Source organism: Lagenorhynchus albirostris, chromosome 8 (genome assembly GCF_949774975.1).
Source record: "Lagenorhynchus albirostris chromosome 8, mLagAlb1.1, whole genome shotgun sequence".
NCBI classification, from domain to species: Eukaryota; Metazoa; Chordata; class Mammalia; order Artiodactyla; family Delphinidae; genus Lagenorhynchus; species Lagenorhynchus albirostris.
Window position 1 is genome coordinate 65,258,350 of NC_083102.1, and position 22,334 is coordinate 65,280,683.

Below are 22,334 nucleotides of genomic sequence, written 5' to 3' on the forward strand. Positions count from 1 at the left end.
TTTGTCTGACATTTTGAAAGGATCACTCTGGCTGCTGAGTTGAGAACAGACTTCAGGATGACAAGCCTGAAAAGAGAGGCCAGTCAGGAGGCGATGATTCTAATCCAGGACAGAGCTGATGGTGTTGGTGGCAAAGAGGGATTGGATTCCAAAATATTCTAAATATGGAGCCAATGGGAGGATAGTTGATTGGATAGAGGGTGTGAGAAAATGAGAGAAATCAAGTATCAGAGGAGTTGCCATTTACTGAGCTGGGAAACTGTTGATGGAGAAGGTTTGAGTGGGGAAATAGGAGTTGAACGTGTTCATTTTTGAGATGCTTATCCTATTGGACAGTTAATCGAAGTTGTTGAGTAGCTATTCTAGTTCAATAGAGAATTCATGGCCAGGGACATATATTTGCTATGAGTCAGTGTATAGATTCATTTAAAGACTTAAGAGTAGATGTGATGACCTAGAGTGTGAGTGTCGATAAAGAAGACGTCTAAGAGGATAAATGAGTTCTGGGATGTTCCACCATGTAGAAGTGTGGGAGGTGAGGGAGAGCCAGCAAAGAGGATGAGAAGATCCCAGTGAGGCAAGAAGGAAATGAAGGGAGTCCATGAGAGAATGCTTTCTTGAAGGTGTTAGTTACAAACTAAAGGTATTTTAAGGAAACAACAACCTGTTGTTTCTGATGATTTCCTAATAATATAACCAAATATTCTTGTGAATATTCTAGTGGATGCTTATGGGGTATTTCTCCCCAGATTGTGCATGAACTAAAGCAATGATTTTTCTTTTCTTTTTTTTTTTAATTGGGGTATAGTTGTTTTACAATGTTATATTAGTTTCTACTGTACAGCAAAGTGGAGTTCCCTGTGCTATACAGCAGATTCTCATTAGTTATCTGTTTTAGACATATTAGTGTATATATGTCAATCCCAATCTCCCAATTCATCCCACCCTCCCCATTTCCCCCCTTGGTGTCTGTACATTTGTTCTATATATACATCTGTGTCTCCATTTCTGCCTTGCAAAGCGGTTCATCTGTACCATTTTTCTAGATTCCACATATATGTGTTAATATACAATATTTATTTTTCTCTTTCTGACTTACTTCACTCTTTTTTTAAATATATATATATATATATATATATATATATATATATATATATTTTTTTTTTTTTTTTGTGGTACACAGGCCTCTCACTGTTGCGGCCTCTCCCATTGCGGAGCACAGGCTCCGGACGCGCAGGCTCAGTGGCCATGGCTCACAGGCCTAGCCGCTCTGCGGCATGTAGGATCTTCCTGGACTGGGGCACGAACCCGTGTCCCCTGCATTAGCAGGTGGACTCTCAACCACTGCGCCACCAGGGAAGCCCTTTAATATATGTTTATTTTAAAATTTGTATTTATTTAGTTTTGGCTGCGTTGGGTCTTTGTTGCTGTGCATGGTCCTTCTCCAGTTGTGGCGAGTGGGGGCCACTCTTTGTTGCAGAGCATGGGCTTCTCATTGCAGTGGCCTCTCGTTGCGGAGCACAGCCTCTAGGCACACGGGCCTCAGTAGTTGTGGTGCAGGGACTCAGTAGTTGTGGCTCGTGGGCTCCAGAGCACAGGCTCAGTAGTTGTGGCTCGCAGGCTCAGTAGTTGTGGCATATGTGCTTAGTTGCGCTGAGGCATGTGGGATCTTCCCGGACCAGGGCTCGAACCTGTGTCCCTTGCATTGGCAGGCGTATTCTTAACCATTGCGCCACCAGGAAAGCCCTTACTTCACTCTTAAAGTGGTGATTTTTCAACCAGGGTCGATTTTGCACCCCTGGAGATATTTGGCAATGTCTGATGACATTTATGGTTGTCAAAACTCGGGGACATCTAGTGCTACTGGCATCTAGTGGGTAGAAGCCAGGGATGCTGCTGAACATGGTACAGTGCACAGGAGGGCCCCTCACAACAAAAGCCTATCTAGTCCAAAATGTCAATAGTGCCAAGGCTGAGAATCCCTAACCTAGAATCATTACATTTCAAAATGGAAATCTATTGTTTCTTCAGAGAAGTTTTAAGGAAACAAGCTAAAATGAGATAACAGCATACAGTAGGACAGCTGCTTCCTTTTTTTTACATGATGTTTCACATGAAGGACCAAATAAGAGCTCTTAATTAATTAACTAAACTTGCTATATTCTTGTCATCATGACATACAGACCATATACCTAAGACCTAGTTATTTAAAAAATATAAAATATATGGATAGGGAATTCCCTGGCGTTCCAATGGTTAGGACTCTGTGCTTTTACTCCCGAGGGCCAGGGTTCGATCCCCGGTTAGGGAACTAAGATCCCCCAAGCCACGCCGGCACAGGCAATAAATAAATAAACAAAACAAAACAGAATAAAATAAAGTGTATGGATATAAGTATAAGTTGATATTAAAAAATTTTTTTAAAACACTACAATTTTGATACTCTATATTTAAAATTGGTATTGTTGAATCATAGTATATTTATTTCCTATTGCTGGTGTAACAAATTATCCCAAATTTATTGGTGTAAAATAGCACAAATATATTGTCTTCTGGTTCTGGAGCTCAGGTTCTAGTGGCCTCCCTCCTGCATTCCTTGGCTTGTGGCTACTTCTTCCGTCTTTAAAACTAGCAGTGTAGCATCTTCAAAGATCTCTCTCTCTTTCCCTATATGACCTCTGCTATGTGACCATCAGTCACATCTCCTTCTGCAGCTCTGACTTTCTTGCCTCCCTCCTTCCCTTATAAGGACGCTTGTAATTATCTTGGACTTGCCTGAATAATCCTGGATAACCTCCCCTTCTCAAGATCCTTCATTTAATCACATTTGTAAAGTCCCTTTGCCTTGTAAGGTAATACATTCACAGGTTCAGGGCCGGATGTGGTCGTCTTCGGGGGGTTGTTATTTCACCTACCACACTGGGTAGAAAGGTATACAATGAAACCAGTATTGTAGTCGGTTGGCATAGTGGATAAAAGCTGATAACCTGGGAAGCCGGTAGATTTTCCCACTCTCTTCTATCCACTCCACCTTCAGCTTAGACTCCAATTTCTAAAATAGAAAATAAACATAATTGTAGCTGGGGGAAAATCTAGTCAGCATTTCATCTCTTTCCTATTCCTTGCAAGGGGCTGTTCTAGTTCCAACCTGACCATCTTATAAACAGACGCAGAGAGAAATTTCCCATACTATGTTCACATAAGGCATTTGCTGTTTTCACAATTACAGTAACACTACTACATATCCTTTTGTGAGACACTTTGGAGACAAGAGAGTGGGTATGATATTTCAATTGCATTAAAACAAAAACAAAAGAGTTTGAACAATTAAACATCTAACTTACTAAGATAATTTTTGAGCTTTTGTTTTTTTTTTTTTTGGTAATGGTTGAATTTTATTTTATTTTATTTTTTTATACAGCAGGTTCTTATTAGTTATCCATTTTACACATATTAGTGTATACATGTCAATCCCAATCTCCCAATTCATCCCACCACCACCACTACCCCCACTTTCCCCCCTTGGTGTCCATAAGTTTGTTCTCTACATCTGTGTCTCTGTTTCTGCCTTGCAAACTGGTTCATCTGTACCATTTTTCTAGATTCCATATATATGTGTTAATATATGATATATTTTTTTCTCTTTCTGACTTACTTCACTCTGTATGACAGTCTCTCAGTCCATCCACGTCTCTACAAATGACCCAGTTTCGTTCCCTTTTATGGCTGAGTAATATTCGATTGTATATATGTACCACATCTTTATCCATTCCTCCGTTGATGGACATTTAGGTTGCTTCCATGACATGGCTATTGTAAATCATGCTGCAATGAATATTGTGGTACATGAATCTTTTTGACTTATGGTTTTTTCAGGGTATATGCCCAGTAGTGGAACTGCTGGGTCGTATGGTAGTTCTATTTTTAGTTTTTTAAGGACCCTGCATACTGTTCTCCATAGTGGCTGCATCAATTTACATTCCTACCAACAGTGTATGAGGGTTCCCTTTTCTCCACAACCTCTCCAGCATTTATTGTTTGTAGATTTTTTGATGATGGCCCCTCTGACTGGTGTGAGATGATATCGCATTGTAGTTTTGATTTGCATTTCTCTAATGATTAATGATGTTGAGCATTCTTTCATGTGTTTGTTGGCAATCTGTATATCTTCTTTGGAGAAATGTCTGTTTAGGTCTTCTGCCCATTTTTGGATTGGGTTTTTTGTTTTTTTGATATTGAGCTGCATGAGCTACTTGTAAATTTTGGAGATTAATCCTTTGTCAGTTGCTTCACTTGCAAATATTTTCTTCCATTCTGAGGGTTGTCTTTTCATTTTGTTTATGGTTTCCTTTGCTTTGCAAAAGGTTTTAAGTTTCATTAGGTCCCATTTCTTTATTTTTGTTTTTATTTCCCTTTCTCTAGGAGGTGGGTCAAAAAGGATCTTGCTGTGATTTATGTTATACAGTGTTCTGCCTAAGTTTTCCTCTAAGAGTTTGATAGTGTCTGGCCTTACATTTAGGTGTTTAATCCATTTTGAGTTTATTTTGTGTTTGGTGTTAGAGAGTGTTCTAATTTCATACTTTTACATGTAGCTGTCCAGTTTTCCCAGCACCACTTATTGAAGAGGCTGTCTTTTCTCCACTGTATATTCTTGCCTCCTTTATCAAAGATAAGGTGACCATATGTGCATGGGTTTATCTCTGGGCTTTCTATTCTGTTCCATTGATCTATATTCCTGTTTTTGTGCCAGTTCCATACTGTCTTGATAACTGTAGCTTTATAGTATAGTCTGAAGTCAGGAAGCCAGATTCCTCCAGTTCCATTTTTTGTTCTCAAGATTGCTTTGGCTATTAGGGTCTTTTGTGTTTCCATAAAAATTGTGAAATTTTTCGTTCTATTTCTGTAAAAAATGCCAGTGGTAGTTTGATAGGGATTGCATTGAATCTGTAGATTGCTTTGGGTAGTAGAGTCATTTTCACAATGTTGATACTTCCAATCCAAGAACATGGTATATCTCTCCATCTATTTCTATCATCTTTAAATTCTTTCATCAATGTCTTATAATTTTCTGCATACAGGTGTTTTGTCTCCTTAGGTAGGTTTATTCCTAGATATTTTATCCTTTTTGTTGCAGTGGTAAATGGGAATGTTTCCTTAATTTCACCTTCAGATTTTTCATCATTAGTGTATAGGAATGCCAGAGATTTCTGTGCATTAATTTTGTATCCTGCTACTTTACCAAATTCATTGATTAGCTCTAGTAGTTTTCTGGTAGCATCTTTAGGATTCTCTATGTATAGTATCATGTCATCTGCAAATAGTGACAGCTTTACTTCTTCTTTTCCGATTTGGATTCCTTTTTCTTCTCTGATTGCTGGGGCTAAATTTTCCAAAACAATGTGAATAAGAGTGGTGAGAGTGGACAACCTTCTCTTGTTACTGATCTTAGTTGAAATGGTTTCAGTTTTTCACCATTGAGGACGATGTTGGGTGTGGGTTTGTCATATATGGCTTTATTATGCTGAGGAAAGTTCCCTCTATGCCTACTTTCTGGAGGGTGTTTGTCATAAATGGGTGTTGAATTTTGTCGAAAGCTTTCTCTGCATCAATTGAGATGATCATATGGTTTTTCTCCTTCAATTTGTTAATATGGTGTATCACATTGATTCGTTTGTGTATATTGAAAAATCCTTGCATTCCTGGAATAAACCCCACTTGATCATGGTGTATGATCCTTTTAATGTGCTGTTGGATTCTGTTTGCTAGTATTTTGTTGAGGATTTTTGCATCTATGTTCATCAGTGATATTGGCCTGTAGTTTTCTTTCTTTGTGACATCTTTGTCTGGTTTTGTTATCAGTGTGATGGTGGCCTCATAGAATGAGTTTGGGAGTGTTTCTCTCTCTGCTGTATTTTGGAAGAGTTTGAGAAGGATAGGTGTTAGTTCTTCTCTAAATGTTTGATAGAATTCGCCTGTGAAGCCGTCTGGTTCTGGGCTTTTGTTTATTGGGAGATTTTTAATCACAGTTTCAATTTCAGTGCTTGTGATTGGTCAGTTCATATTTTCTGTTTCTTCCTGGTTCAGTCTTGGCAGGTTTCACATTTCTAATAATTTGTCCATTTCTTCCAGGTTGTCCATTTTATTGGCATAGAGTTGCTTGTAGTAATCTCTCATGATCCTTTGTATTTCTACAGTGTCAGTTGTTACTTCTCCTTTTTCATTTCTAATTCTATTGATTTGAGTCTTCTTCCTTTTTTAATTGATGAGTCTGGCTAATAGTTTGTCAATTTTGTTTATCTTCTCAAAAAACCAGCTTTTAGTTTTATTGATCTTTGCTATCATTTCCTTCATTTCATTTTCATTTATTTCTGATCTGATCTTTATGATTTCTTTCCTTCTGCTAACTTTGGGGGTTTTTTGTTCTTCTTTCTCTAATTGCTTTAGGTGCAAGTTTAGGTTGTTTATTTGAGATGTTTCCTGTTTCTTCAGGTAGGATTGTATTGCTATAAACTTCCGTCTTAGAACTGCTTTTGCTGCATCCCATAGGTTTTGGGTCGTCGTGTGTCCATTGTCGTTTGTTTCTAGGTATTTTTTGAAATCCTCTTCAGTTTCTTCAGTGATCACTTGGTTATTAAGTAGTGTATTGTTTAGCCTCCATGTGTTTGTATTTTTTACAGATCTTTTCCTATTATTGATATCTAGTCTCATAGCGTTGTGGTTGGAAAAGATACTTGATACAATTTCAAGTTTCTGAAATTTACCAAGGCTTGAATTGTGACCGAAGATATGATCTGTCCTAGAGAATTTTCCATGAGCGCTTGAGAAGAATGTGTATTCTGTTGTTTTTGGATGGAATACCCTATAAATATCAATTAAGTCCATCTTGTTTAATGTATCATTTAAAGCTTGTGATTCCTTATTTATTTTCATTTTGGATGATCTGTCCATTGGTGAAAGTGGGGTGTTAAAGTCCCCTACTATGATTGTGTTACTGCTGATTTCCCCTCTTATGGCTGTTAGTATTTGCCTTATGTATTGAGGTGTTCCTCTGTTGGGTGCCTAAATATTTACAATTGTTAGATCTTCTTCTTGGATCGATCCCTTGATCATTATATAGTGTCCTTCTTTGTCTCTTGTAATAGTCTTTATTTTAAAGTCTATTTTGTCTGGTATGAGAATTGCTACTCCAGCTTTCTTTTGGTTTCCATTTGCATGGAATATCATTTTCCATCCCGTCACTTTCAGTCTGTATGTGTCCCTAGGTCTGAAGTGGGTCTTTTGTAGACAGCATATATACGGGTCTTGTTTTTGTATCCATTCAGCCAGTCTGTGTCTTTTGGAGCATTTAATCCATTTACATTTAAGGTAATTATCTGTATGTATGTTCCTATTCCCATTTTCTTAATTGTTTAGGGTTTGTTACTGTAGGTCTTTTCCTTCTTTTGTGTTTCTTACCTTGAGAAGTTCCTTTAGCATTTGTTGTAAAGCTGGTTTAATGGTGCTGAACTCTCTCAGCTTTTGCTTGTCTATAAAGGTTTTAATTTCTCCCTCAAATCTGAATGAGCTCCTTGCTGGTTAGAGTAATCTTGGTTGTAGGTTTTTCTCCCTCATCACTTTAAATATGTCCTGCCAGTCCCTTCTGGCTTGCAGAGTTTCTGCTGAAAGATCAGTGGTTAACCTTATGGGTTTTCCCTTGTGTGTTACTTGTTGTTTTTCCCTTGCTCCTCTTAATATTTTTTCTTTGTATTTAATTTTTGATACTTTGATTAATATGTGTCATGGTTTGTTTCCCCTTGGATTTATTCTGTATGGGACTCTCTGTGCTTCCTGGACTTGATTAACTATTTCCTTTCTCATATTAGGGAAGTTTTCAACTATAATCTCTTCAAATATTTTCTCAGTCCCTTCCTTTTTCTCTTCTTCTTCTGGGACCCCTATAATTCGAATGTTGGTGTGTTTAATGTTGTCCCAGAGGTCTCTGAGACTGTCCTCAGTTCTTTTCATTCTTTATTCTTTATTCTGCTCTGCAGTAGTTATTTCCACTATTTTATCTTCCTGGTCACTTATCTGTTCTTCTGCCTCAGTTATTTTGCTGTTGATCCCTTCTAGAGAATTTTTAGTTTCATTTATTGTGTTGTTCATCATTGTTTATTTGCTCTTTAGTTCTTCTAGGTCCTTGTTAAATGTTTCTTTTATTTTCTCTCTTCTATTTGCAAGATTTTGGATCATATTTACTGTCATTATTCTGAATTCTTTTTCAGGTAGACTGCCTATTTCCTCTTCATTTGTTAGGTCTGGTGGGTTTTTGCCTTGCTGCTTCATCTGCTGTGTGTCTTTCTGTCTTCTCATTTTGCTTACTTACTGTGTTTGGAGTCTCCTTTTTGAAGGCTGCAGGTTTGTAGTTCCCTTTGTTTTTGGTGTCTGTCCCCAGTCTAAGGTTGGTTCAGTGAGTTTTGTAGGCTTCCTGGTGGAGGGGACTAGTGCCTGTGTTCTGGTGTGTGAGGCTGGATCTTGTCTTTCTGGTGGGCAGGTCCACATGTGGTGGTGTGTTTTGGGGTGTCTGTGGACTTATGTTTTTAGGCTGCCTCTGTGCTAATGGATGGGGCTATGTTCCTGTCTTGCTAGTTGTTTGGCATAGGGTGTCCAGCACTGTAGCTTGCTGGTCATTGAGTGAAGCTGGGTCTTGGCATTAAGATGGAGATCTCTGGGAGATTTTCACCTTTTGATATTACGTGTAGCTGGGAGGTCTCTTGTGGACCAGTGTCCTGAAGTTGGCTCTCCCACCTCAGAGGCACAGCACTGATGCCTGGCTGGAGCACCAAGAGGCTTACATCCACATGGCTCAGAATTAAAGGGAGAAAAAATAAGAAAGAAAGAAAGAAAGAAAGAAAGGAAGGGAGGAAGAAAGGAAGAAAGAAAGAAAGAAAGGAAGAAAGAAAGAAAGGAAGGAAGAAAGAAGATAAAAGAAAAAGTAGAGTAAAATAAAATAAAGTTATTAAAATAAAAACAAAAATAATTATTAAGAAAAAAAAATGTTTTAAGTAAAAAAAACCCAAAGAAACAGACTGACAGACCCCTAGGACAAATGGTGAAAGCAAAGCTATACAGACAAAATCACACACAGGAGCACACACATACCCACTCACAAAAAGAGAAAAAGGGGAAAAAATAATATATCTTTGCTCCCAAAGTCCATCTCCTCAATTTAGAATGATTTGTTGCCTATTCAGGTATTCCACAGATGCAGGGTACATCAAACTGACTGTGGAGATTTAATCCGCTGCTCCTGAGGTTGCTGGGAGAGAGTTCCCTTTCTCTTCTTTGTTCGCACAGCTCCTGGGGTTCAGCTTTGGATTTGGCCCCGCCAGTGCGTGTTGTCGCCTGAGGGAGTCTCTTCTTCGCTCAGACAGGACGGGGTTAAAGGAGCAGCTGATTTGGTGGCTCTGGCTCACTTAGGCCGGGGGGCCAGGGACCCTGGCAGTGGCGGACTGCACAGGCTCCCGGGTGGGACGGTGTATATAGTGACCTGTGCTCGCACACAGGCTTCTTGGTGGCGACAGCAGCAGCCTTAGCGTCTCATGCCCGTCTTTGGGGTCTGCGCTGTTAGCCGCGGCTTGCGCCAGTCTCTAGAGCTCCTTTAAGCAGCGCTCTTAATCCCGTCTCCCCGCGCACTGCAAAACAAAGAGGCAAGAAAAAGTCTCTTTCCTCTTCGGCAGTTCCACACCTTTTTCCTGGCCTCCCTCCCGGCTACCTGTGGCGCACTAGCCCCCTTCAGGCTGTGTTCACACAGCCAACCCCAGTCCTCTCCCTGGGATCCAACCTCTGAAGCCTGAGCCTCAGCTCCCAGCCCCTGCCCGCCCCAGCGGGTGAGCAGACAAGCCTCTCGGGCTGGTGAGTGCCAGTCGGCACTGATCCTCTGTGCGGGAATCTCTCTTCTTTGCCCTCCGCACCCCTGTTGCTGCGCTCTCCTCTGTGGCTCCGAAGCTCCCCTCTCCGCCACCCGCAGTCTCTGCCCACCAAAGGGCTTCTAGTGTGTGGAAACCTTTCCTCCTTCACAGCTCCCTCGCGCTGGTGCAGGTCTCATCCCTATTCTCTTGTCTCTGTTTCTTCTTTTTTCTTTTGCCCTACCAGGTACATGGGGAGTTTCTTGAATTTTGTGAGGTCTGAGGTCTTCTGCCAGCGTTCAGCAGGTGTTCTGTAGGAGCAGTTCCACCTGTAGATGTATTTCTGATGTATCTGTGGGGAGGAAGGTGATCTCTGCATCTTACTCTTCCACCATCTTGAAGCTCTCTCCCTTGTTGCTTTGAAAAATTTTGCTTTGTCTTTCAGTTTTGTCAATTTGATTACTATGTGTCTTGGCCTGTTTCTCCTTATGTTTATCCTGCCTAGGACTCTCTGCACTTCCTGGACTTGGGTGGCTATTTCCTTTCCCATGTTAGGGAAGTTTTTGACTATAATCTCTTCAGATCTTTTTTCGGGTCCTTTCTCTCTCTCTTCTCCTTCTGGGACCCCTATAATTTGAATGTTGTTTCATTTAATGTTGTCTCAGAGGTCTCTTATGCTGTCTTCATTTATTTTCATTCTTTTTTATTTATTCTGTTCTGTGGCAGTAAATTTCACCATTCTGTCTTCCAGGTCACTTATTCATTCTTCTGCCTCAGTTATTCTGCTATTGATTCCTTCTAGTGTATTTGTCACTTCAGTTATTTTATTTTTCATCTCTGTTTATTCTTTAATTCTTGTAGGTGTTTGTTCTTTAACTCTTCTAGGTCCTTGTTAAACATTTCTTGCATCTTCTCGATCTTTGCCTCCATTCTTTTTCTGAGGTCCTGGATCATCTTCACTATCATTATTCTGAATTCTTTTTCTGGAAAGTTGCCTATCTCCACTTCATTTAGTTGTTTTTCTGGGGTTTATCTTGTTCCTTCATCTGGTGCATAGTCCTCTGCCTTTTCATTTTGTCTGTCTTTCTGTGAATGTGGTTTTTGTTCCACAGGCTGCAGGATTTTAGTTCTCCTTGCTTCTGCTGTCTGCCCTCTGGTGGATTTGGGTATCTAAAAGGCTTGTGCAAGTTTCCTGATGGGAGGGACTAGTGGTGGGTAGAGCTGGGCGTTGCTCTGCTAAAGCCAGAGCTCAGTAAAACTTTAATCCACTTGTCTGCTGATGGGTGGGGCTGAGTTCCCTCTCTGTTGTTTGTTTGTCCTGAGGCTACCCAGCACTGGAGCTTACAGGCCCTTTGGTGGGGCTAATGGTGGACTCCAGGAGGGCTCACACCAAGGAGTACTTCCCAGAACTTCTGCTCTCAGTGTCCTTATCCCTCCAGTGAGCCACAGCTGCCCCTCACCTCTACAGGAGACCCTCCAGCACCTGCAGGTAGGTCTGGTTCAGTCTCCTATGGGGTCACTGCTCCTTTCCCCAGAGTGGGAGTCTCTGTTTCCCCCATACCTGTGAAAGTCCTGCAATCAAATCCCGCTATCCTTCAAAGTCTGATTCTCTGGGAATTCCTCCTTCTGTTCCCATATCCCCAGGCTGGGAAGCCTGAATGGGCCTCAGAACCTTCACTCCAGTGGCTGGACTTCTGTGGTATAATTGTTCTCCGGTTTGTGAGTCACCCACCCAACGGTTATGGGATTTCATTTTATTGAGATTGCACCCCTCCTACTGTCTCATTGCAGTTTCTCCTTTGTCTTTGGATGTGGGGTATCCTTTTTGGTGAGTTCCAGTGTCTTCCTGTTGATGACTGTTCAGTTGTGATTCTGGTGTTCTTGCAAGAGGGAGTGAGCACACGTCCTACTCTGCCATCTTGAACCAATCCCTGAGCTTTGGTGTTTGAGAGTAGTGTTTTTCTATGCTTAGTCATGGGATATCTGTGAATTTTTTGTATTTGAAGAGCCAGGAAGAACGTTGCTAGAATGACAGTATTCTCAATGGGTCATCAATGAGGTTAGCCAACCGCATTCTAATGGTGCATAGTATTCAACCCAGGTGTGAATGAGAAGAATCTTTATTTGAGATTATAACTTCTGAATATAAAAGTGTTTCAAAAAAGGTCATATTTTTGCAAGGTCAAGTATTATTTTACATGCACTTTTATTGAGGACACCAGAGATAACATCTTTTTTTTTTATTTTTTTAAACAGTAGTTGAATCAGCTGCTCATTTGAGTCTACATTTTATTCTCTCCTTCTGTAATGTGTCAGGCCCCAAGAGGTCATCCGTCAGTTACTCAAAGCAGGAAATCTATATAATGCCTATTTTTGCTGTAGTATCCACATAACCCCCTTCTTTATGTTCCCATGATGATAGTCCTTAAGAGGTCACTGCCAAACACAATATATTCTTATGGAACTTCATAAATGATACATTGGAGCAAATCATTCCATATTCCAGCACCAAAACTAACACAAACTCAGAAGAATTTGTAGGGAAAAATAGCCACAGGATAATGATTCCCCAATTTTTAATGAAAAAATAATTAATGAAAAGTATGGAAATTATGTTCTATTTCCCAATAAGGATTACAGGTACCCTGTAGTTTGTTAAAATATTCTATGATCCTAAAATATCCAGCTTTATAGGTTTTTAAAATGTATTTTGTACTTGTTGGCTTTTAAGGTAATTATTAAGTGAGACCAAAAAGAAAAGGGTATAGTTTCATTCAATTTTCTACGCATGGTTTTTCTCCCGGAAAGTAAACTATTCAGCCTTGACAGAACCAGATCCCCAGGATGACACCTAATAGCTAAATATAACTGACAGTCCAACTGGTGCTGTTGGACTTCCTTTGCTTTGTCTGAAAGCAGTGTGGTTGGTTACATTAACAGTGCTATGCTAAAGAACACTGTGTGGTGTCCTGTTAGGTCTTTTAATTAATCCTCTAATTAAAAGGATGTCAGGATTCTTGGGAAGAATCCTGGCTCCACCATTACTAGTTGAGCCAAGTACATTAGGCAAATCACTTAATTGTGTTTTAACCTCAGTTTCTCTAAAGGTTAAGCATGCCTCTGCCTGCCTACTCTCCTAACATTCCACATATTAGAGGTCTTCAGTGGTTAGCGTGGGTGCTGGGAAAAAAACCCAGCATAGCTGCCGGAAGTCGGGGAAGGTCATTTAGCTGCTACCCCAGGTTGAACCAAATGAGAAGAGAAGGAGGAGGGAGGAGAGCATGGCACAGTCTCAGGACATGCAGAATGTTGTGAAGAAAGACTATCTGAACACAACCAAAATTAGCAGATACGTCAGAAAGTGGCTATGCTGAGGAAGGGAATTATAAACCTAATTGTCCAACTACTTATGGAAACCTTGGTGGGAAAGGAAGGGATATTGGGAAAAGCTCAAGGATTGAGTAGAGTGAATAAAACAATAATGGTGGTGAGGGTGGGGTGATGGGGAACAAAACTGAATGCCAGAAATTATTACTAGTTTGCAGTACTTTGTGCTCAATGAGATGGGTTATATATGCAGAGGCGAGAAGTAAAAACTAAGATGAGCAATACCTATGCAGAAAGTAGAGAGAATTCCTCTTTTTTTTGAATTTGGGAGGAATTTTTTTTGGAAGGAAAAACCCCACTTCTTGTAAGAATATCATCAACTGTTTTATATATTCACTCACCTTTTGCATTTAGCATATGTAGTCTCGTACCATCAAACACATCAGTAAGAAGTTTTGATTTTATCGAACATTTCAGAAAGTAGAGGGTAGAAGTTTAGAGAGCTTTGAAAAAACCTGAGTGTAACTTAAAGGACAAAGAACAATAAAAAAGCAGAAAGTATCACAGCTAAAAAATATTTTTATTGATTAGTGACTTGGTGTTGATAAACAGCCTGAATTCAAAAGACATGAAATCTAGATTGAAAATATGTAATTTTATATGTAACTTCAGAACTAAAAATAGTGTGTCTAAATATGCATGCTATTTCCCCAAAGTGATGTCAAAAAAACAAGCAAGGTTCTGTCACTATAGATTGACTTGTTTTCATTTTCTAGAATTGTATAGTATACAATATAAATGGAAGCATACGGTATATACTCTTTTTGCCTGGTTCGTACTCTTCTTTCCCTCGGCACAATTATTTTAACATTTATCGGTGTTATAGCATGTATCAATAGAGCATTCCTTTTTATTACTGAGTAGCAGAGATGGGACTAGGGTGAGGCAAGGGAGGTGCCTGGGGTGCAAAGTGCAAGCAGGTGCTCACCCTCAGGATCCTGCAAAGGCATCACTGGGACTTCCATGACCCTGGGAGTGGGCACCTCCCTGTACTTTGCACCCTAGGCACCTCACTTGCTTCGTTCTAATCCCAATTCTGATGAGTAATATTTCACTGCATGGATATATCGTAATTTGTTTATCCATTTACATGTCGATGACATATGATTGTTTCCCAATTTGCGTTGTCTGTTACAAATAAAGCTGTTAAGGACACTCCTAAAAAAAACCAAAAAACAAGCAAGGGAATAGCAAAATATGTTCATGTGTTATCTGTATCTGCTGATTGTTCTGTATTATCCATTCTTCCCTTTTTCCTGTTAGTATTAATAACAGAAACCCACCTGCATGACGTGCAGGTCACATTCTTTGTGTCCCCAGCAGCAAGGTCATCTGACTAAATTCAGGCCAATGACGTGAGCAGAAGTCTTTGAATTATAAAGGCAGGTGTCTAGTCACTTCCTTGAAAAGGAAGCTCTTTGTCCTCCACATTTCTATTCCCTTTTCCACTGGCTGCGAAACAGCAAGAGCTTGAATAGCCACCTTGGGCTCAGAGATGGAAGCCACATGTAGCAGCTGGCAGAGCTTGCCTATTATGACTGGATCTGCTTGTTTAAGATGAATAGATAAAAAGAAAGAATTTTCTTCCAATGGCTTTAGAGCCATTGGAGTCTCTTTTTAGAGCAGTTCAGCCTCTACCCTAATTAATAGAAACATTCGTATGAGAAGTGGAGTTTTACACTGTAAAACTGTTCTAACATATGTGGCCCTGCCTTAATGATAGACTTGCTGAGTGTGAGTAAATAGATATTGCAGGCTGGGAAGCCGGGAATCCTTTTTATGGTAAACATTAAATAAAACTGTTACCCATGGTAACTAAGAAGGCAGATCATGTGCCTACCAAGCCTGTATCTCCTGGAAAAGGGGTCAGGAAATTTCAGAATATTAATGTGTGTTGGCTGTTCCTTGCAGCTTTTAGAAATGCACTAAAAGAGAGCGATGATTCAGGCAGGAATTAATCAGTGTAAAGCAGAGCTGAAAGGGGAGTATAACTCTGCTCTGTTCTCAGCAGGTGGCCTTTAATCTAAATTGACTGATGGATTAGTAACTTGGAAAAGCCAACTGTTTCTGTAAACAAAATAACAGTAGATAAAGTTGTCACCCAGGACCTTGCTCAAGAGCCTTCCCTTAAGGGTTCTCAACCCAGAATGGGAGCCAATCCGAAATCAGATTAAGGGTGTTGTTTTCATACTCAGTGTAACTGCTGTTAATTCAAGGGAGAGAGAGATGATAGAATCGTCAGGGTTATATCCAGATAAAGCCCTTGGCCATAATTTCTTTCACAAACAAACAGCTACCTGGAACCACATAGACAAGGAATCAACTGTTATTGAGCAAATAATATTGCCAAAGAACTTGCAAGTCCAGTCTACAAAAGTTTGGGATTGTTTCACGATAAGGCACCTTCTGAGATTCTAACCCTGCATCTGCAGAGAGTTGAGAAACTCGTGCTGCATTCAGTTTAAACCCTAGAACTTCTTGTCCATCATCACATCTAAAGTGACAAGAGAGTATGCTTTCCAATGTGCGCCATAGATGTGTCCCAGGGGATGATGGACAGAGAAGAATTTCCCAAAGGACAAAGCCAGGAGACCAAAAGGACAATGGACAAGGGAGTTTCCCAGAGGGCAGAGCCAGGATTTCATCAAGGAACTTATTCCAGTGCTAGTGAGGGGAGTCTTATTGATTTCTGCCCAGCAAGATTTCAGCCTTGCCAGAGACAAGCATCTCTGTGTAATTTCCATTCTTCTCCTCCAAGTGGGAATTTTTACTGTGGTTATTCTGGTTCTATTCCACTACTGTATATCAGTGTATTTGGGTGTTTGTGTGTGGGGACGTGGGAGCTGGGGGTAGTGGCAGGGAAATTATCTGCCAGTTTGTCAGTCACAGAACCAGATGAAGCCTCCTCAGGACTCATGGAAAGAACTTTGCATCACATAGAGATTCTAGATTTTGAGCTAAACTGGGTTGGACTCTATACTGTTCACCTTTGGAAAAGAGGTGCGTCCTTCATGTAGGGTGAAAGAAACAAGAGATAGCTGAGTTACCATACAAATGGGTTATGGTAAAAGCTGCGAAGTGTCTCCTAGTATCCAGTATCTCTTAATTCCTTCTAATCATAGAACCCACCAAAATTTTAGCAAATATATAGCTGTCTAAGTAGAATGAAATTTCTCAGCCTCGCTTGGAGCTGACTGCGGCCATGTGACTCAGTGCTGACATTTACCCAATAAGATATTTGCCTGAAAAGTAATCTTGCTACAGAAGCTTACCATGTACACTAATAAAGATAGCATTTCCCCTGCATTCAACAAGATTGATACAGGAAGGCATTTATTTCTAGGAATAATAGTGGAGTGCAACGTAATCAAAATATATATTTATAAGTATCATATGAGGCAAGCTTAATTCTATACTTGTTTAAGGCTAGTGAGAAGGAAATGTCTAAAGAGGACTTTTTCATGAAATTAGTAAAGAGCAAGGTTACTGGTTCAATGTCATTTGTATTTGACCACGTTTCTGTAGTTTAGCTAGTGGCTTTTCTCATTCCCAATTTCAGCATAGGTCTAGGCAAATAGTTGGGTCTCAGCTAATATTCATTGAATGGCAATCTCAAAAATGGGATACATGGCGAGATGATAAAGTACACTGTTTTGAGAGCCTAAAATGATTATTCAGTCCTGTCACAGAGAGTTTTAACCTGCCCAAAAGAGGGAGAGAGAAGAAAACAGCTATACAATTTCTGAATGCATCACAGCAAAAACATATGCAATCAGAAGGCATAAAAGAAAAATATGGTACAATTTACTCGATGAAAATATGCCATAATAGTACCCAAAACTGGAAAACTTAGAAAATAATGTATAATACATATAGCTAACATTATCGCTACACAAATACTAATTTCTGTCATTGAAAAAGAACCCTTACAAATCAATAGTCAACAGCCCAGTAGAGAAATGGTCAAAAGACATGAAGAGACAGTTCACAGAAAAGAATGAAAATGACCAGTAAATATGGAAAAGATGTTCTATGACACTTCTAATTGAAGAAATTCAAAATAAAACAGAGGAAACATATTTTTGTCTATCTACCGGCAAATGTTAAAACATCAAATATTAGTGGTCATCAGAGTATAGGGACACAGGTTCATAAATACACTGTTAATGACTATGCAAATTGCTCAAAACTTTTGATCTGTTGTGCAGTAGTATTTTTGTAAGAAAAAATACACCTGAAACATTTTATATTTATCAACTATATGCACTAATCTACGATCGAAGACATTTGACTGGGTGCCTGTGGAAGAGAGAGAGATGTGTGTGTTCTCGAGTAAGCTAATAGGTTGACGCTCCTTCAAATTGATATTTTGGCATATTAATCTAATATATAATCAGAGGCAAGGAAGGGAACATCCTTTTCCTGGATCCAACAGGCATCCAGATCTACTGTTAGCAGAGATCACTCCCATTTTTTTCTGCTCTGATCCCAAAAGTACATACATATCTCATCTCCCATCTCAAGTAGCGTATCAGATAAATTTTCACACTGCCTGTTTCTAACAGTCCTGGTAAAGAGAATTGCCTCCACATTGTATCTGTAGTAGTGCTTGGACTCTAGTAATGGTTAGGAGCCCACTGTAGCTTTACACATTAAGCATCTGTCCCCTGGGCTTATCACTCAGTCATACAGGAGTTTTCATATCAGTCATTTTCCAAAGCTACACACTGTAAACATACATCGTTGTCTAAAGAAACCAACCTTTCTACTAAAAAAATAAGTTGAGGCTTATTTTTGAGAATTAAAAAAAAAATGGTAAGTACTTATTATGCATTTGAACTGGGTTTGAATTTTAAAGACTGCCTATGTCAAAAATGTGTAGAATGACCATTCATTCCAGTTTGCTGTTGCCGCTGGGTAAGACAAACAACCCCAGGCTTATAAATGCACTTCATAAAGAATGATATAAAAAAGCCGTTAGACCTGTGAAAAGTGATTCAAACCAAGTACTGATTAGGGAATGGCTAAAATCAAATATGTCACATAGAAATACCAAGTAGAAATACTGGTGAGGATGTGGTATAACTGGAACTCTCATCCAAGGCTGGAGAAAGTATGAATTGATGTATGGGTTTTGAAAAACTTTCACTTTCTATTAAAATGAACATACACATATGCAATGACCCAGAAATCCCACTCCATGGAATATACCCAACAGAAATGCATACAAAAGTGCACAAAGGATGTAATTGCATTTTTAAGTGATAAATTTCTCTTTTGCATTGGCAAAGAAATGAAGATACTGATTGGCAATTTTCTTGTATACTGCAATCAGTAGAAGACAGATCAGAGGTGTTATTATTGTCCCCGGTGTCCGTCGTTGTGTTTCTCTCTTTCATACTGATGTGAAAAGCAGCTGACTCTTCTTCGACAACATAAGTCTCCTCTTAAGATGTCATTTTCACTATATAATTGGCTGTGATACTTGTGTGTATTTCATCAGGTCTCCAGCTATTCAGAATGATGATTTCTAATATATTTTTCTCCTAGTGCAAGAATAAGAATTCAGTAGCCATAATGTTTTCTGTTGCCTGTGAAAAACGGGCTTTTTAATTTAGTTAATATGACAAAGTTCATCTTATTTAGAGGGAGTATTTTTAATGTTATTATAATAAAAATGACACCTTTATTACCAACGCTTGATCGTAAAATGCTTTTCTATCTTTTCTGCACTGACTGCAAACAGTACCAAATTAAATTATTATTCCTGAAAATTTACTGTGACTCAGTCTAAGGTTTTAATAATTCATGAATTAAGATTAATGTTGATGTTATCCCAGTCATTCTTGCTAATGCCAACTCCTCAGTAAACAAATAAACAAGAATGAACTAATTTCAGTTTTTCTAATAATCTGGTATTGGCATTGGCTTGTGCTAGATCTATAGCTGGAATATATTTTGTCAGCTCTTTTTTTCCCCATGGGACTGATGAACCCTGGCTGGAATGGAGTAAGAACGACAGGGAATGGCCTTAACTCCTTAGAAAGGTCAGAGGAAGAGATGAAAGTGGACCAGTTTTTACTGGAGCATTGACCCACCAAAGGTGCTATGGAGGTAAAAATTTCTCCTGACAATATTCCCTTTCCAGTGAACTGGAAATAGCAGCTGATTATGGAGTCCTCAGTAACACAGTACCTTTTAGAAAGTCTTGCTGCACATTTTAGGTTTTTGTTAGGCATAATGGAGCTCATGGTGGATAGAGTTTAGAGGGTAAGATAAAACAAGGAAGGGAGGCAGCTGAAGTAAGATTGATTGTCTCCATCATTTCAGAGGAGCCACGGGATTGGAAAGAGTGACTGTGATAAAAGGTGATGCTGAGGGGACTTTCCTGGCGGTCCAGTGGTTGAGACTTCGCCTTCCAATGCAGGGGGTGCGGGTTCGATCCCTGGTTGGGGAGCTAAGATGGCACATTCCTCGCGGCCAAAAATCCAAAACATAAAAAAAAGAAGCAATGTTGTAACAAATTCAATAAAGACTTTAAAAATGGTCCACATCAAAAAAAAAAAGAAAGAAAAGAAAAAAGATGATGATGCTGATACTCCCTTGTATGATCTCTTTCTCTGAGGTGTTCTGGGTGGAGCTGTTGTATTTTTTAATTCAGTTGTGTGAACATAGGCAATGACACCACTGCGTATGCTTTTTGAGAGCAGGTTTGATCACCGCTTTGTCTATGGATTAATCCACTTCTCTATGGACAGTAAGCACAATGGAAAGGTAAATACAGACTTGACTGTATTTTAACACCACCTTTAAAAATTAGAAGCCATAAATCGGGGAGCTGAACCTGTCCACAGGGTCAGGAGATTCCCTGAACTGGTGATGTCTGGAGTGGAGATAAGACCAGAGGTGTGCTAGAGATTGTGTGCCATTTTGGTGTGGATACATAACACCACCATGCATTAAGAAGGAGATAAAATCGAGAAAAAGTGTCTCCATGGTCATCCAAGGGAAGAAAATGGATTAAATAAGGCATTATACTACTAGTTAACCTGGAGACAGATATCACAAGTAAACGTATTACAAATCGCTGTCCCTATTCTAAGCCAGATTTAATATGTTGCTAGAGCCACAGCGGCTGGCTGAGATGGTACAGTGGCAAATCTTGGCCATAGGCTGTTCCAAGGAAAATATGTAGTCCCCAATTTACACAGAGCATTCCACCAGCAGCCTTGGAATTTTCATATACATAGACTGCTGCTTGTGCCTAGTTGATGCTCACGATCATGGTGAGGATGCTGACTCATTCAGTATCACATGGGACTCAACAAAAGCAAAGTTTTCAGAGTGCAGGTGTTGTCCTGTTTGGGCCACATCTACTACTCACTGGTAAACTGGCTGCTGAGGTTCCAGAAGGTTCCACAATATTGTTGTTGCTGTTGCTGCTGCTTCTATCGTTGTTTTGGGTGATACCCAAAACATATGACACATTTGTGCTGACATATGCAGGCTATGGGGCAACAGAAGCAAGAGTTCCAGGCTTACCTGCGGTTGCTCCAGGCTGCGGTGGATTATAACTGGATTAGTGCTACACAGCCCAGAAGGCAGATTTGACAAGCAACTTTCATTTCCAGATGAGAAAGTAATGCTTCGGGGCTCAGTGTCCCAGGCAAATTGTGCAAGGATAGAAATTCTGAAGACTACAGTGGTAGAGTCCAACTGGAATCAAAAGCCCTGATGGTGTAAGTCTGGATGGATTCGGGGTGCCCCTGGTCAGGGCAGAAGAAATCTTTTCTTTTCCTGAACATCTGTAACCCTCCCTGAATACGAGATATGAAGAGTAGCCTGGTGTTTATATGCACACATCCTGTTTTGTCAGAGAAATTACCTTTATTTTCTGATTATAAAAATGCCACTTAATTTAAATTTAGCAGCCCTCTGATCCCAGCATGATAATACAGCCTAAAAAAACAAGCACCAGCTGCAGAGAGCCTCTGAGGTCGTTCCAGTGTTGATGAGTTTCTCTTGAGAAGGCAACAAAAGGAGGATTAATATTTTAGAACACAGAGCAAGTCTTAACCGGAATCTTCTACTCTTCACAGAAGCTGCTCATTTTTCCTACTTTTTCTCGTTCTCTTCCCACACTCACTGCCCTCAGCTTCCTGCTCTTCGTGTTACTCTCCTTTCTGCCTCTCTCAACATGATCAAGCCCCAAAATAAACAAAGGGTAGCTGGCTGAGCTGACCAAAGGTGCTTTCTTCCCTAGAGGGAAGAAGGAGTGGAAGAGTGGCAGATGTTATGTTGCTGTAATAAATTACCACGAACTTGGTGGCTTAAAGCAACAAAAATTTATTCTCTTGCAGCTCTGGAGATCAGAAGTTCAAAATCAAGGTGTTCTCAGGTCGTTACTCACTAGGAAGGCTCTAGGGAGCCTCTCCCTGCCTCTGTCAGATTCTGGTGTCTCCAGGCATTCCTTGGCTTTTGGCAGCATAACTCCAATCTCTGACTCCTTCTTTCACAGGGCTTCTTTCACTGGGTCTCCTTGTAAGGAGACTTGTCATTGGATTTAGGGTCCACTCAGTTAATCCGGGATGATCTAATCTCAAGGTCCTTAATTACATCTGCAAACATCCTTTTGCTAAATAAGTTCACATTCCCAGGTATAAATTCACACTACAGCTCAAATTTCTTTGTATAATTATGCACAGAGTTAAAGCCTAAATGGATATATATATATATATATATATATATATATATATATATATCTTCCCTTGTTAAATTCTCTGATATAGTCAAGAGTGCAAGCTGGTAAAATTAGCTGAGCTGTGATGTGGACGTAGGTAGCTTGGCTCCACAGCCTATAATGCTAACCTCTGTGCCCCATTTATACACTCAGGAGCCAATGCTCCTGAGTGTATAAATGCCTCCCCTTGGTAAAGAAAACCCCTGCTACCCAGACCTGCGCTACAACTTAGAACAGCTTTTCCATAGTTGAAATACAGAATATGGTGCAGAGCGGGGGTTGAAAACTGGAAGGGTCTTCCCACATCAAGACAGTTTCAATCT

The 22,334-nt window shown here is 39.9% G+C and overlaps 1 protein-coding gene across 2 annotated transcripts in view; it reads left to right on the forward strand.

The window, feature by feature from the left end:
* The window catches only part of SCIN (scinderin), a 134,705-nt gene that overhangs the window by 87,383 nt on the left and 24,988 nt on the right, over window positions 1-22,334 (forward strand). The window lies entirely within an intron of this gene.